This window comes from Lonchura striata, chromosome 15 (assembly GCF_046129695.1).
Source record: "Lonchura striata isolate bLonStr1 chromosome 15, bLonStr1.mat, whole genome shotgun sequence".
Lineage (NCBI taxonomy): Eukaryota > Metazoa > Chordata > Aves > Passeriformes > Estrildidae > Lonchura > Lonchura striata.
In genome coordinates this window covers 4857415-4872733 of record NC_134617.1, presented here as the reverse complement: position 1 = coordinate 4872733, position 15319 = coordinate 4857415, and the positions used below count along the sequence as shown (strand labels likewise).

The following is a 15319-nucleotide window of genomic DNA, read 5'->3' as shown; positions in this document are numbered from 1 at the left end:
GCACAACTGAAACTGCAAGCTTCGAGTTGCCTGCCCTGACTTGTTTGACTGGGATCAGAATACTTTAGTATTCAATTTATATCTTTATTTTTACTCAGGTGTTGCTGATACCTCTTGTTGCTTTCAGAAGCATCAGCTTAATTTTTTATGTTGTAGCTGGTAGGGAATAAGCACAGGAACTAGTGGAACAGTTGTTCTATTTGGAATGTGAAGGGCTTCATCTCAAAATTTGATCTATAAGCTGTATTTGACTTATCTATATACTTTAGTATTAAAATTTGTTTTCTTATTTGAATAGGTTTATGATTGGTCTATTGGGAAGGCTGTGCTTGTTGATTAAAAACCAAAAAAAGCAAAATTATGTATTTTCTTCTCAAAGTAATGCTTATCATTTTTAAAGTTTACATTTAAAGCTCCTGAAAGTTAACAAAATGGGCAGAGGTTAAATAAAGTGAATTGTTCTGCTTTAACTTCAGGGAAAATGTGCTGCAGTGGGAATTCCAGTATTCCACCACAGGTAGGGATTTGTAGGTCCAACCCTGTTGACATTAATGGGAGCTAAGGAAGCAAATCCTCTGCTCATAGATGGAGAAAATGGAGCTCTTAATTGAAACTGCTGCTCAGCAATGCAAATGGTTATTTTCAGCTCTCCTGAGCAAGAATGTGAGCACTTCTGTGTTTGGGAATACTTTTTAATACTACTCAGCTGTGTTGGTGCTCTGATTGTGACTCCTGCTTGGGCTGAAGAGTTAAATTAAATGCATTTGGGATTCTGTGTCATCTGATCCATATGAGGAGATACCACATTAATTATCCTGTGCTGCATCAAAGGAACTTCTGACTTGTGAGTGATGGACTGACTGAAACTCCACAGTGCTGCTGTGTGGGACTGTATCCCAGATAACCTCCTGCTGCCCTGAAGCCATCCCCTCTGAAAGTATTTCATGGCTTCTTGAAGCAGTTGTGTTGCTGGAGTAAAGACTTGGGAAGTGATGGTTGTGAAAAATGTCAAATTGTCTCGCATGGACATTCCTTTACATGTAACGGTGATTTGTCAGGGATTCTTGCTTAATTAAAGCTTTAATTAACTTAGATCAAGCATAACTATTATATTATTTTAAAAATTTAAGAGGATTAAGACTGAAAATACTGATGGCTCAGGTGTTCTTTGGCTGAAAAGCCAACAGTTAATGTGATTTGTCGTTGTGAGCTGCACTTGTCTCATACGAATTATTTTTGGTCTTTCATTCTCTGTAACATTGTAGGTTTTGGCAGGATTTTGTCCTTTGAGATATTTCTGCATTAAATAATGTATTCCATTATAACCAATAGTTTTGTAGCTTGGTTAATAGTTGATTTGTGGATTAGGTAAGAGGTAAATTCAGGAAATATATATGAGGCATGGTATAAAGTCAGAACTTGTGGAAAATGTTACTCTGTTTTTGAGATCTATGCTTCAAAGCTTTTGCATTAAACCTTTATGCCTCTCCCCAGTCCAGAAAAAATACTTCATGTCTGGGGAGGTTTTTTTTTTCTGTTTTGTTTTTTTCTGAGTAATTCTCTTTACTGTCTGCATTTCAGTGATAAAAGCTATATTCAGTGCTAGGTTGTCAGTCCCTTGAAGTCACTAATAAATCATTTCTCTTAAATATCTGCTTGATTACTTCATGGTCATGCTAAGACTGAATTCTGTAATCATATAAAAACATTATATGTTTCTGAGAAGAGCAGTGGCAACAAAATGTGCTGCTGGATCTTCTCTTCAGGGCTTGATGATGCTGTGAGGAGCTGGTTCAGAGGAAGGGAAGGGAAAACAAATGAATATGATATTTGCATCCTTAACAGTCTGTTTTTCTTTCTTATTAAACAAGAAAAGTCAAATGTTAGTTGAGGTATTATGATATTATCGTGTATTTTCTACCTAACCTGCAAATTAAAGTGATGCTGTTGTTCTCTTAACCTCTTTTGAAGAAGCTGTGTTTGGAAATGTGGGTTATTAAAAGCTCAGAAAGTAATCCAACAACCCAGACAAGTGTTTTGGCACACTTGGGTTCCCTGGATTTTATTAACAGTAGTTGTTACCTAGCATTTCAAGTCAAAATTATATTTATCTTGGAATTTCTGATCATGGACTAACTTGGCAGGTAATGGTTCGACTAGATCATCTTAAGGATCTTTTGCCACATAAAGGATTTTGTACCTGTTTCAAATGAGACCCTCTTAAAACATTTTTCCTGTGAGATGGAAGGCAAACAGCAGTAGGTCTGGAGAAGCATCTGGCCCACTATAGCCTGTGCTGTTTTTCTTAAAAAAAAAAAAAAAAAAAAAAATCCTTGTAACATGCAAGGAAAGCATCAGCATAGTCATCTTGTACCTTTTTTCATTTGAACACATTTATGCAGCCATGTCTGGGCAATGAGGCTTGGGTGGATAGGAGAAATTATAAATGTATATCTCAGGGAAGCCTTGAAATGTGAGAGGATGGAAGAGGCACCAGGTGTGTTGGGAGAAAGAAAATGCAGTGGAAACTCATTTTGGAATTTACACCAGTGCCATCACACCTGAAAAAAGAAATTCCTTGTGCTGTGTGCTTGCTCCTCGGGCTGTGCCTCTCTGAAGAGGCATCTGGCAGAGTGGGCATGGTCTGTGTGTCTGTGCAGGTCCTGCTGAACCACTGGCATAGCAACAATATTGAGAGCCTCAGCAATGTGGATGGCTCAGATGGATTTCCTGCCTGGAGAAGTCTGAGAGAAGAGTGCAGCAGGTTATCTGTTTTATCTCCAAGCCATACTTATTTCCTGTATGGAAGTGTATTTCATAATCTTCAGCTGAAGTGTGAAGTAAAACTGCTCCTACAGTTGGTTCAAAATAAATGGTTGTTTATTATCATCATCACTGCACTAGGGCTGAGTGGTCAACATTTCTGGGAAATAATGTTTGGTTAAAAAAAACCTCTCCTTGAATGTGTTGAAGAGCAAAAGCCTTAGTATGTCTGTACTTAATACCAAATCAAGCAGATCAAACTATTCCTTCTTCTGTTTATCATTGAACTTGTATCTGTGTTTCTATAAATTAAACAAGTTGTTCTTGTCTAATCATTGGTGCACACAGGGACCAGCTGTTCTTCCTCATCTTAATCACTTTACACATTTGATGGTGGTTCTTTCATGCTTTCCTGGGTTTCTCTTTTCTATACTGCTCGTTTAGTTGTTTTATTTAACATGAGCATTCCATTTAGCATGTTGGTGTGTTTGGAATGCCTTCTACTGTGCTTTCTGTGGTTTGACTCTGTTTAATGAGCAGTACATAAAATTGAACACTCTGTGCTGCCCAAAGTTGCCTGAGTGCTTAGGAGACGTTTTGACATGAAACATGGCTTAGATGACTCCTATGTAGTGTTTGTGGTAGTAGCACTTAAAAAAGGAGTGTGATCCTAAGCACTGCTAAGGATTTGAGACACTGCAAAGACACAATATTGCACATCTCCAGGCAGGAGAGGGTCTCCAGAAATTTAAATCTCAGGTGGGAGGTTGGATATGTCTTTTAAATCCAAGCACCCTTATATTTTACACAATACAGACCAGAAAAAGTTCACTTGGTGGGTTTTTACAGAACACAGTATTCTAAAACACATCCACCCTCTGCTTAAACCAATCCCATGAAGAAACACTTCCAAAAGGAGCATTTAAAAAAAAGGGAAGGGGAAGACATCCCATCCTTGCAATTATTCAGTGCCTGTCTGTACCCTGTGGGGTGGCTCAGGACAGCTGGCAGTGTGTTAGCAACTACACTGATCATAAACGGAAGAGAAATGGACATTCTTGAGCCAAGAAGCATAACTGCAAGTATGTTTATTTTTGGAGGGATCATAATGCCAATTGGCAGAACAGACTTGGCTGGGTGAAGGGTCTGGTGCAGCTGCAATAAAGCACAAGGATACTGAATTTAGCAAAGGAGCAACAGGAGTTATCACTAGTGTTGTTGCTGGGGAGTACAGATGCAGTCTGGCATTTTATCAGTATAATCTTTGTTTCAACTTAATGAATAAAATTTAATATAGGGAGTCTCAAATAGCTGGTGCTGGATTTATACCCAGAGTGCAGGTACATTTAATTTCAGTAAGTACATTGTGCTCCTCCTCATTGTTTGTGTAATTTGAATGTTAACTGTTTATCCATCAGGTTTTGATCTTTCAGAGAATTTCTATGGCACAAATTATATGTTATGATATTTTCTTCCTGTGTAAGACTCTCCTTCAATAAAAACATGGGTTTTTGAGCTGCTGGTGAAATACCTGGATTTGTCAGATGGGCAGAATTTGTGCAGTAGCTCATATCAAAGACTGGAGTCATACTGTAAATTTTTATTCTTATGTTTTGTCAATAATTTGGACTTAACTGTGGCTAATGCAGCTCTGCACAGTGACAAGTGAAGACAGGATGGTGACATGCTGGCAGTGCTCTGTGCCATCCAGATGAACTGGCATGGCACGACTCACTGCCTGTGGGAGTTGCCATCTCTGGTGCTGGAAGGTGTTCCTGTGCAGGCTGGTTTAGGGGTGTATCTCTGGGATTAACTGGAAGGCAGCTCCAGTCGTGATGCACCTATCACAAGCTGAAAACTTGGCTCTGAGCTGTTCCTTAAATCTATTTCCAAATTCACAGTGGTTCTGCAAAGCTCTAAATCTCACTGATTTCCCTGGGTGCGCTCCTCTGCAAAATTTTGGGTGAGCTTGCTCCCTAAGTCAGTGGAGCTGAGCAGATTGCATGAGGATGAGACACCTGGCTGGATCCCTTCCAGAGCACGAGGGCTGAATCCTGGCAGAGTTTCCCTCGTCTTCACTGGGAAAGTGTTCAGGGAGTTTGCTGCAGTTCTGACCCATCCTTAAAAAGGACAGTCAGAAACAGAGGGAGTCTGCTCACACACTGGAATCCCAAGCAGAACAGCTGCTCTCTCCTAAAGAAAGGAGAATTGCAGACCCTGAAGGCAGAGTGGCAGTCTTTAGGAAGGATAACCAGCTTTTGTGTTCGCCATCATCAGCCCAGAGGGGAGCAGTTTTTGCAGTTCACCTCCACTTCAGCCACTAGGTATCAATGTATGGATTTAATTGTAGTTCAGTTGATGAGAACATTAACTGAAGAGCCTGTAGGTACAGCTCACACATTTCAGGTTGAAAGAGCACATTTTGTAAAATTTCCACCTAGCTGTTCCTACCTGGCAAGTTCTATAAAAATATTTTTAGACTCTTAAAGACTTCACAGTCCTCTTCATATGTGAGAACACTTCTTTAAACAGACCATTTTCCTAATGATGGCTACTTTATGGCACTCTGCTTTCAGTTCCAAATGGCTCAAAAAATGCATTTTAACTGCATTTCATATGTTTTAAATTCATTATTGATATATTTAAGCATTCTGGAAAAAGACAGAAGTACAGATAGGGAAGAGAAAAAAAGCACCTAGTAATGAAGCATCCCTGTGAACCCAGTGACAGTACGTGGTATCTGGTTCTGACCTCTTTTAACCCACATCCCTTTGCTTTTATCTTTCTTTTAGATTCTCCTCTTTTCTTCAGTAAAGCTCATCACAGGAAAAGCTTTGGAAGAAATCTCTTTTGTAATGCATATCTTTGAGTGGAGGGCTGGGAGGGAAGTGGTGTGGGATGTGTGCCGTAGTGGACAATCAGCACTGGGTTTATACCAAGTTTACAATCCTTTTTAACCCTGTGACTGCTGGGTTTCAGAACTTGGTGTGTGTGGATGTCGTCTTTGTATTTAATAGCTCAGCGTGTGAGAGACTGGAAATCATGTGTATTGCTGATTATATTTATTTATGATTGTATGGTGGAGTACTTTTCCCAATGCAGTTACTGCTCTTTCTGTCATGCCTGTATCCATGACAAAGATTTTTGTTACCTTGTGCCCGTCCTTGTCCTGGTGCACGCTGAGAGATGCTCACTCCCTTTACAATGTCCATGGGAGAATTTTTGGAGAAGGGGCTTTGCCCAAAGCTGGCTACTGGTAAAGTCAAACCCCTTCCATTAGGGAATTCACTTGTGCTGGTGACTGTGGGGACAGAGGAAACCATGGCCAGAGAGCAAAGCTCCTCTAGTGAGCGAGTCCCTGCTTGCCCAGCAGATGTGCTGGATGCAGAGCTGTCCTTCAGCCTTTTGGCTCCACTGACAGTGTCCTGTGTTTGCAGCTTGGTCCAGGTGCAGCTGCTGCTTCTCCCAGAATCCAGTGACTGCTCAGGGATCAGTCCAGGAGGGAAGGAGGGAGGTCTGGTGCAGATTTAGGTCCCTGTGTAGATCCCAGCCCGAGGGGATCCCTCCTGCACCCCATGTTCCACCAAGGTATTTTTGTTAGTGCTGTACTTTCATTCCCTCCCTTTTGGCGTGCTTAAATCAAATTAAAGGCAAGAGCAGAGTTCCAGCAGACTTCTGGTTTAGGTCTGGTCCTTTATCATTTGCAGTCTAAAATGCCCTGTAGGAAACTAATGCTTTATGGAGACCAACTGCAGTCCCATTTGCTACACAGATAATAATAAACCCTGAGATTAGTGAAGGCTCTTTTCTGAATTAAAATATCACTTTGGGGAAAAGCTGTCTTCACTTGCTATTGTGCACAGTCAGTGTCTTTTCCAGCTTGGATTGCTGCCAGAGCTCTGGCTTAGGACTTTCTCCTGACCCTTTACAGGTTCTTTTTAGTGTTGCTTGGGTTGTGCATGAAGAAACTGCAGAGTGCTGTTTGGGGTGGGGGGTGGGATTAATAAATACTTGAGCAAAGGTTTGGTTTAATGGGACACTATTGAGAAATTGAATAATTCTTGAACTGTGGATTGCTTTCTTTTAAATGTGGCTGTGATAACTTGTTATGCTAAGAATTCCTTCCTCCCCCTCCTTTTTTGTTTAACATATTATAGATACTAAGCACAGTTTTTAAACTTAGTTCAGTGTAACAATCCCTTGGAGAAGTATTTGGCTTCTAAAAAAACCTTAAACCCCTCTTGTGCTGTTGTTAACTGGCTTCACCCCTCAGCTGCTTCCCTGGATCTTTACCCTGGGGCAATGCTGCAGTTCTGAAGCTAAGAGAACATTGAATATGTTTTTCCTTTCTAGAAGAGGTGTACCCATCCCTGACTGCACAGTCCCTGAATAATGCATGAAAGCTTATTTATTTGTGTTTAGGAAAGATCTCCCCTTCCCATTTGACATTGGTCTTATCCTTCCTCTTGCATGTGGCCCTTTTTCCTCTCCTCTGTCCTTTTTGTGCACCTGGGCAGGACATACATTCACTTGCTTTTGGTAACTGAGGACTTTCCAAGCTTGGCTTGATACACATTTCAGTTTGGCTTGATACACATTTTTTCCATCTTAACCTGGTGTTGAGGGCACTGAACCACTGTGGTGGTGCTGAGCAGCACAAGGGGGGCAGATATTCCCCTGCAGGGGAATGAGGGTGATTGAAGAGCATCCAACCAGTGAAAGTGGGAGAGGGCTGTGCCTGCAGGCACTGCCTCCACAGGAGATCTGTAATTTTCATTTTGGCCTCGAGACTAATGCACTGGTACATCCTGAGCATTAGATTGATTGGCTTCTTAGAGACCCACCTGCATTCCAGGATGTGGAACCAGCACCTTTTCATTTAGGTGGCAGTCTTAGCTTCAGTGTGGATGAGGGGAGGCTGAGACTTTAGAGCCAAATAAGTTGGAGAAACTCTTTTTTAGTAGGCACAGAATTAGTTTGATTGATCATATTTGACACCAGTCAGGGAAGAGAGAGCTATTCAGGCTGAGAGAGCAAGACATTCCAAGTTGGTTTTCTCTTCTGTATTCTCTGAATATGATGAATATTTTTTCCCCTCAGCTGTCACAGTCTTCTAATAAATGCTTTCCCTCCATTAAATTTTTAAAAATGAGATTCTCTCTGTAACAAAATCCACAGTTTAAAAATAACTTCTGTGATGTACTTTTATGGTGGCAATTTCAAAGCCTGTGGAGATGGTGCTAGAAGATGCTTCTAATCTAATAATGAAATGTGTATAGCACACATGGAGAAGAGTAGCTGGAATCAGCTTATTTTTCTTTTCTTGTTTTCTTGCTTCTTCAGCTATTTCTGGTATCTTCCCCTTTTAATTGCAGGACAAGGCTGAGGAATGTAGAATTATAGCTGTCAGAAGAACTAGAAGAAAAGGTCTGTTTCTATAATCTTGTGGCTTCTTCTGTTTCAGAAGCCTGCTGGAATCACTGCACCCTCATTTCAGAAAAGAACAGCATAGTCTGCTTCATCTCTAACTGCTGTCAACTGTTTAAGCTTTCCTTTCCCAGCCCTCACTCAGAACACACTTTCAGCTCAGCCAGGGATGTTGCTACTAACTGATGAACAAACCTGAATACTGAACGTGGCGAACGATTGACGTTTTTAGAGGTAATCATAGAAACTCTTCATCCAGCAGCTGCTGAGGCTGCTCTGGATGCTGATACCCCATCTGATGCCAGCAGTGAAGAGCCTGTACTGTGTCAGTTTGAGACAAGTGGCTGTAAAATGGCAAAAAAGAAGTTTGATTTTCACGACACTGTCATCATTTGTGTCGAGCACGCTTTCTTGTCTGGGAGACTAACTGAAGACACATTCCTGCTAATACTTGCACATTCAAAGTGATGTAGTTTAAAAAATTCCTCTTGCACAAAGCTTAAAATACCACATTTGTAAAAAAACTGTCCAACCAGTTGAACAAATTGCATCAACTATTTTTTTTTATTTTTATTTTTTTTTATTTTCCCATTTTGATGTATTTCTGGAGAAAGAAATATGGCAGGTAACTGCTTCGGCACAGAGGGTAGGGTTTTGTGGGCAACTTCTAATATTTGGGATGAGCAAAAAGGCCATTGCTGCATTTAGAAAGGCAATTCATTTAAGGGGAATTAAGCTCCTAACCCAGTTTGTTTCTCTGGAAACACACTCTTATTTCAGAAGCTTTTCTCAATGCCTGCAGTGCAGGCTCTGCTGTGGCTGTCACCATTCTGTGCTCTGCTGACCACAGCACTGACACCTGGCCTCTGGTCCTGTTTTCTTGACCCAGATCTAGCCCTTTACTTTTTGAATAATTCAATGTATCTACTAGATGTAGATGTTGAATTTTCTCATGCTCCCATCTGCAGGAATGGCAGAATCGAGTGGAGGAGTCCAGACTCTTAAATCCCAGTACTTTCTAGGGTGGCTATTTCCCCCTTATTGTCATTCTGATGAAAACTACCCTGTTTTGAGAAACAGATTGATTAGCCACCCTCTTCCAGTATTGTGTAATCCCTTCATCTGTATTAACTTTCATCTGCTGAGAAGTTTGAAAAGTATTTTGCTGTAGTGACTGGAGTTGGTGGTAGGACACAGGAGTGTTTTAAGTGAAGTTCCAAGTGGTTTTTCACCTTTCTTAGAGCTTTGCTGGATGGGAGGGCTGAGGGTCTTTAAGGAAGCAGATGCATTTTAAAGTGCCCCATTTTTACTTTTAAAAGTGTTTCAGTAAAGCAGTGGGCTGTACATCTATTAATAACATTCTGACATGGAAACGAGTGCTCAGTTACACCTCAGACAGGACAGATCACCTTTTTTTGAGGTTTGCTGCCTCTTGTGAACTCTGACACAATCTGATTTAATTTGTATCAGCAAAGACTTTCAGTGTTAATTACATTAACTCTAGGGACCAGAAACTTTGAGGTTGTTACTATTTTCAGTAGTATTTATGAGCTTCAATGCCCAGAAGGAGCTCAAGTACAAATCCCATGAACCCCCCCAATGAAAAAAAACAATATCAAAACTGTAAAGCCTTGTTATTTGCATTCTAGAAAATGTTCCTTTTGCTGTACTTCTACACATGTCCTAAGCTATTTTTACATGTAAAATTGAGTGCTTTAGTAAAGTCTCCATGTGACAAAAAAATCCCCAAACCAAAACAAAAACCAAAGAATTAATCCTAGACATCAGTGTAACAAATCTGAAGGATTAATACATATTTCTGAATTTCAAGCGTTATAATTCAACATTTGTAGTTTATTTCATACTTTTTTTCCTGGCCAGACTGAGCATTTTTATTCAACAGCTACTCTCAGAGTAGGATTTGCTGAGCACTTTCAATAATAGTTGACACTATTTTATTTCTGCCCTGGTGTTCTGGGACCAATCTTGGTGTTGGAGGCCACATCTTCCCGGAATTTTATACAAGAAGCAACAGAAAAGACCATTTATCTAACAGAGCCACGGCTTCACTGCCAACTTAAAAAGAAGAGCCAACAGATTCTAACTTGGATTAAAAGTCAGCTGCGAACAGAGGCAAATATTCCCATAGGCACAGGGCATCTCTCTGAAGAGAAATTGTTGAAAATACAAATGGCTGCAGGAGTTCAGTGTGATTGCTTCGTGTTTCACAGGCTCTGTGGTTTCGTGTGCCCCAGGTCAGCTCTCAGGAGAGGAACAGCCAAGACTTCTGATTTCTGGAAGACCCACGGCAGCTTTTCACATGCCATCTTCAAACTCCTCCTGCTTGCTTTGCAGGCAGAGTCACTCTTGTGAAGGATTCCTTCAGGGCCCTGGATAACAGATGCGAGCACGACCCCCTCGTGCAGCCTGACAGCACAGGGCAAATATTAGAGAAGAAGAAAGGCAACTTTTTTTTTTATTATTATTATTATTTTTTTCTCCAAGCTCAGAGCTGTCACATTAGCTCTTCCAGTTGTGAAGGCATCCTTGACAGGACATCACATCTTAATAATGCCAAACATCATCTTCACCATCGCTCTTAAAAGTAGGCAGGGGCTCATAATCAGTTCAGACTCTATTGGGAGGCCATCAGCTGGATTAGGAACAATTGACCTTTCAGGAAGAGCTGTACAATTAGAGGAAAGCTAGATAAAAATACAGACAAGATAGAGTGGAATTGGAAAGCAGCATATTTGTATCAGATAAGAACAGGAGGGTGGCTGGGATATAGGTTCTCCTTCAGGTAGAGAAAATGCATCTGAAATCTATTTTTCAGGAGGTGGGTTCACCACAACTGTATGCCCAGAAGAGTGTGATAAAATTAATGACTGCACTCCTTCAGTTTGATGATAAATCCATGTGCCAGCGGAGAAACCAGTCACATACATGCCATACCATTAAACTCCTTCTCCCCCTTCTTCCCTCTGGCTTGACTTGGCAAAACAGTCTCCTGTGTCCCTGCTGCACATCCAAGGCAGTCCAGAAGTTCACAGAAGCTCACTTAAAATTGTTACTGCATTTTGTGCCTCCTGTTTGCCTCTCATTTCTTGCTCAGGGCATAGCAAATGAGGATAGATTTAAGGAGCATGAGGAGATCAGAGTGAAAGCACAGGAAGCTGAAATTTGTAGTCTCCAGCTGTGAGAGACTCTCGGGTTTGGCACAATGTAAAGGCCAAAAATGCTGTGACCTGAGCAGGGGCCATTGATTTCTTTCAGAGGCTGTTGTGGTCCTGGGCTAGAAAGGGGAAAGGCAGGAGAAGCAAACGGCAGCAGAGTCTTCCTGATAGGAAAGAGTGATTCCACCAGCAGTACTTAATGAGCAGAAAAATCATTGATTAGCTTAGTGTAGTGGGCAGACTAGAGAAGAAAAGCTCTTGAAGTGAGACCTAGAGCAAACTGTTTGCAAGATACCATTAAAGTCTGTCTGTTTTTTGATCCTAAACTTGAAGAAAGTAAAAGAAAGGGATAGTTTGAACCAGTGGTCTGATGCTTTGAACGATTTCAAGTTGAAGTGGAGGGGTGGAGGGGCACAGATGGAGAGAGGTACACAAATACTATTCATGACATTTTATCTCAAAATGTCAAATGCTAAAGCTCTGGAAATATGCTTACATGGTAGATGCAGCACTGCATAATTGAAGCCATGTGAGAGTTAAGGAAATCTGTACTTTCTGGCCTTTATTTGTTTAAAAATAAAAGCTTTGTCAACACTGTATGTACTGCTGAGTACATATGGCACTAAATCTCAGTGCAAAGTGCTGAGGTTTCAGGGATTGAGCAGGGATGTTCCCTATGGCACCTTTCCTTTTGATCTCAGAGACTGACCTTTGGCAGCCTTTGCCCTTTCTGTCCTGTCCTTTCCTGAATTTCTGGGTACAAGCACTGATGCCATTTTACTCTGAAACAAGGGAATATGTGTTGAGTTGGTATGTGTAAAAAATGGTGAAAACACTCGTGTTGAGTTGGCACATGTAAAAAATGGTGAAAACACTCATGTCTTGAGTTGATATATGTAAAAAATGGTGAAAATGCTCGTGTTCTTAGTTGGTATATGTTAAAAATGGTGAAAATGCTCATCTTTATCACTGAGGAAACGTGCATCACTGAGTGTTGAAATGTTGAACCAAGAATTCTGGAAGGGTCCTAGCTCAACAATCTCTCCCAGAGACAAATGAGTCTTTTGCTTCTTCAGCTCTTTGGTACCCCACAAAAATGTGCCCACATTTCTACAGGAGTGCCCTTGAGAGGGTCTGGCCTGGAAACTGGTTCTGGATATTCCCCACCCACTCATGTTTCCCCAGGACTTACTGACCCCTGCTCCACTCTTGGTCAGAAACTCCCCTCCAGAAATGTCGCTGGGCTGTCGGCAGAAATCCCACACAGGAGGAGCAAACACGTGGGACACGCTTTCCTGGTGTTGGAGGAGAGCCTGTGTGTGTCAGCTGCATTAGAAAGATTCTTCCAGAACAGTTCATCCATCCGTAAAGTTGCCCCTATAATTCTGCCAGGGCTGAGGAGCTCAGGGAGATCTGCTGGCAGCAGCACCAGCAGCTCTTTCCTCCACCCAATTTTTGCAAGGTGCTGGAGGTCAGAGAGGAGCAGATAGGTAATTTGCTTGTCTGAACCAGTTCTTCTGCCTTGTTTAGTGCAGCTGGAAAGTTTTTGTGCTGTGAACTGAACTTCCTGGGACAAAATATTGATACTGCAGAGTGTAAATGGGAGAACTCATCTCCGCATCATGCAATTTGCCTTATGTAGATAAAGGTGGGGAGAAAACTTGTTACAGGCTCTCCCCTTCGGAAGCTCTTCAGCATTATAAATCACAGGTACACTTTGCAGTGGGCTTTTCTGGTTGTTTACCTTTAGATAATTGCACACCACGGGCTATTTTTTCCCTCTCTTTTGAGGAAAGTACAGTGGGAGTTAGTTTGGTTTCTTTGAATTCAACCTTTGTCAGCTTTGGAGGAAAAAAATACATTTTCTCTTAGTCAAAGTAAATTAGGTGTATTCATTATAGCAACTCAGAGGATTAAGCACAATTACTGTGGGTTTTTTTCCTCAAGATAATGATTTAATTGCTTTGATTTTGTTCATATCCTGAGGAAAAAAAAATGATAGTAGAAGAAAATGCCTTTAACTATTCTTTTCCACGCAGTTTGTATTTCTGTATGCCTGGCAGAACTTGCCTTATGCTGACCTTGTCTTTCTAGTACTCTACTTAGAAATTTCACTTCCTAAAGTTTTACGGCTTTGTGTGTGTTTGCAGGTGTAGGGGTGTATGTGTACATGCCAACATACAAAAATAAAACACATTATGCAAATGTACATAAATATATGTTTACATAAAAATATTTGTATGTATGTGTGTTTGTCTATATATGTACACGCACATATAAAAAAATAAATGCTAGCTTTCCCTTTAACTTTGAAAGTGTTTTGTTTTCTTTCAGCTCCAGCAAACTGGATTGAATTACAACTGAATTGAATGCACTTCTACAGCACCTTCCCTCAGGGATCTGAACCAATTTTCTCACCATTGCTAAATGCTGAACTTCCCCTGTACCCTCACAGAGTAAGTAGGATGCTGCTGTCTGTGCTCTAGGGTAGGAAAATTAGGAAAAGTGTTGAATGCAACGTACTGGAAAAGAAAGTGATAAGATATTTAGCTCTTGGTTTTGAATATTATGTGTGTTCACACAGTTGTACTTTCCTGGGGAAGTGAAGCCTTGCAACATCTAACTTTAATATGGGAAAAGGAAGGGCAGTGTTCACCCCTGTAGCAGTGTAGCTTTGTGTTTGGTCAGTGCTGGGCACAGCTTTGGGATGGAGTAGGAAGGAACAGTAAAAGATGTTTTTGAGAAGTGTGGAGTGGATTTCTGACTTGACCCCTGATCTGTTTTAGCTTGACCAGTCACACTGTGGGCTTCAGCTTCTGCAAAAAGCCATTTATAAATCAGTTTAGAGAGGAAAGGAGAAGAAAACAGCTGCAGTTCTCAGGTGCTTGTCCATTGTAATCCCTGGCCAAGGCCAAGGGCGCTGCTGCCCTGCTGAAAGTGAGGAAACTCTGCTCCTATGTCGGATCTGATGCAAAGGGTTCAATGTTTGGTGACAGGGACAGAAGATTTGCCTCCTAGAATTTTTTTTGCTCAGTTTCTTGTGCGGCCATTCTGTGTGTTTAACAAACAAAAGGAAGAGTATGATAATATTCACTATCCTTTGGTGATTCCTCAGTGGCTGTGTTCCTAATAAACTGTAAAAAGAAAGCTGACTGCAGGAAGGTTGGTGGCTAGGTTAATATACACTGTAGTGGAGTCATTTAAAATAATCCAAGCAAAGAAAGGAGATTTATATAAAAGTACATTTCCATTACTTGTGCCTCTGGCACAGTAATGTCTCATCTAGCATAGCAAAAAGCTAACAACATTATTCTTGTTTCTCTTTGTAGGCTCCATAGCCTTTAGTACTGCTATCCTTTGTTAATTTTCGAAAGACTAGTTGTTAATTAAGAGACACATTTGACTCAAAGGCAAGTCTTGACTGAAAAGAGCTCAGAGAACGTGGCAGGAGTCTTGTGTTTTGGGGTTTTAAAATTATTTTTAAAACAACATCTAATTTTGAGCATGTCAAGATCCTGTTAAAATTTTGATGAGTGGGATCCAAGTTCCCATCAATGTCTTCATGGCAATGGCATTTGATCTCTTTTTCTTAGCTGGAACAGTGGGACAGGTCTAATATTTGGAGGGGTGAAAGAAGTCTACTTTAAAGCAAGGAAAGTAGACTACAAGTACAGTTAGGTTTTTGTTTCCTTCCTCCCCTTTTTGTCCCCAGAAGACTCAAGATCAGTCATTGAACACCACAGGTATGGCATCACATTTAAACCCACTTTCTTTCACATTTTTTGTCAGGGCTTAGCACCTGGTGAGCACAAAAGTAGAGTTACCACTTAGCAAAGTCTGGCTATTTGATTTGGTACTGAAATAGAAGCAGCTTTATTCTAAAGATCAATCCCAAAGAGCCAAGACTAAAGTGTTTTGTGTTCCCATTACTTTGGATGGAAATTTTTCCTTAC

General features: G+C 40.9%; 1 protein-coding gene across 8 annotated transcripts in view; it reads left to right on the top strand.

Annotated features, from left to right (window-relative positions):
• SGCD (sarcoglycan delta) overlaps positions 1 to 15319 on the top strand; it is a 315949-nt gene that overhangs the window by 27287 nt on the left and 273343 nt on the right. For 7 of the 8 annotated variants that reach the window (XM_021552248.2, XM_077786667.1, XM_077786666.1 and 4 more), the window contains exon 2: positions 13701 to 13822. The exons of the other annotated variant lie outside the window; for it this stretch is intronic. The gene's annotated coding sequence lies outside the window, so the exon portion shown is untranslated. The remainder of the gene's footprint in view (positions 1 to 13700; positions 13823 to 15319) is intronic. 8 annotated transcript variants of the gene reach the window in all.